We start from the raw sequence: 1997 nt of genomic DNA, 5'->3' as shown, positions 1-1997 counted from the left end.
GCTCCCTTCAGCAGTGTACTTCGTTGATCTGCCTGTTCTGCTCCCCACTCTGTCTCTGGTGAATCCTCTCACCCACCGCATCTCTGGCCTGTACCCCAGTTCTGTATGAGTGAATAAATAAATCTTTAAAAAAAATTTTTTTTTGGTGAGAAAAAAACAAAGAACTCATAGGTGAAAGACTGTGTCAGAGTAGGACAATGATGTGTGTCAGGAGGTGGAATTCAAAGTCTTGCATATATACAGGAGAAGATTGGGCCAAGAAAGTTATGATGTTCATAATGTACATGTTCAAAAACATCTGTTTGTCGTACTATGCGGTACAAAATATAATGACCAGTTCTTAAGTATTCATATGTGGCTAAATCCCAACATTATGTTGAGGGAACAATCAAAATGAGAAATGATGCTTAGAGTAGATATCATATGAGTGAAGTTTAAAAGTGAACAAAACAATATTGTCCATTGTTTATAGATGCTTCCATAGTTAGTAAATATATAGCAACATACAGGATTATGATAACAAGCATCAGGTTGAGATGGTTATCTCTGCCATGGGGAAAAGGAAGATGGAATTAATGCATTGTTGTACAGGAAATTTTCATTTTATGTTTTAAATTCATGGAGGAATTTTGATATTTTAGTGTTACTCTGTGTTTTCATAGGCTTGAAGTATTTTCCTTTAAACCAAGGGATAATTTAGTCATTATTTTTGGAAACATATGCAAATTATTTTCCAAAATGATGCATATCATGGTAATGAACTTGATTGGATATTTGATTTTTATTAATTCTTTTTTAAAAAGTAAGCTCATTGCTGATATTTTTTCAGTGAAGAATGTCCTGTCTATAGAAATATGTTTTTAATGTTAATGCAATACATTTTTTTTCCTTAGAAAGGTAAAGTATTATTCTATGTCAAAGGAAAACATGCTATTTAGTGATAGATTAAAACTAAAAAAATGTGCTCTTTCAATCAATAAATCTTGAGAAATGCTTATAGTCTAACTGAAGTATTGCTTTTTATCTCCAAAGTTACACAAGTAACAAATAACTAGTCATTTAGTGCTTAAATAGTATCAATATCACAAAACTATGTGATTGAATGGGTTACATAGTAAAAACAAAAGTGAGATTAGCATTACATAAACAAGATTAGTTTGCTGCATTCTCCTAAGGCCAACTGTACCAAATGAAATTTTAAGTGACCAGCAAAGGGACTTAAAATACTCTTCTTTCTCATATCCAAGTTATGGCTTTGTTTATGTAGCATTTTTCAAGATATGGAACATAACACATTTCAAGATGTGTTAGAAAATTAAGAACTATTTGCTTGTAAAAACAACAACAACAACACAGACACAGGAAAACAAAACAAAAAAGCAAAAGACAAAAATTTCTAGGGGTGGAGGATCTAGGGGGACCAATTTTTTTTAAGGTCTCTTCTTTTTGGTGTTTTTCTCGTTCTTTTTTCCTTGGTCTTCCCTTTCCTCTATCTGCATTCTTAATTTATTTAGTTCCCTACAACTTTTTGTATTACTGTAGGTCATTTGAAAGTTTTGTCTTCTTCTAGGTTCCCCCTTAACAACTCCACACCCCAGTCCTACTCAGTTATGTACAGTTGTTATTGGTTGGCAACCAGATGATATTCAGCTTTTGTTTGTAGATTTTCTGACTTTTCCATTAATCTCAATTTGGATGCTCCATTTTTAGGTGTTTTTTAAACAAGCTGACTTTTGACAAAGTTTTCACTGGCCCAGTATAAAATGATAACAATATGGATACTGTGGTTAGATTTGTTTAAAGTTAAACTTACTCAAATTTTTAAAATTTAGAGTATATTTCCTGCATTTTTCTGGTAAAATGTATTTTCTTCAGAAATGATGGTAATAGTAGATACATATCTTCCTTGGGAAAGTGTCAGAACCCTTCTACCCCTTTTACCCCTTCCCATGTCTCTGAACACAGAAACACATCCTACAGGATGTTTTTTTTTTTTT

The sequence above is a fragment of the Condylura cristata genome, unplaced genomic scaffold, assembly GCF_000260355.1.
Source record: "Condylura cristata isolate star-nosed mole 26May11 unplaced genomic scaffold, ConCri1.0 scaffold00007, whole genome shotgun sequence".
Lineage (NCBI taxonomy): Eukaryota > Metazoa > Chordata > Mammalia > Eulipotyphla > Talpidae > Condylura > Condylura cristata.
The sequence above is the reverse complement of the archived record's forward strand: the minus strand, read 5'-3'. Positions refer to the sequence as shown.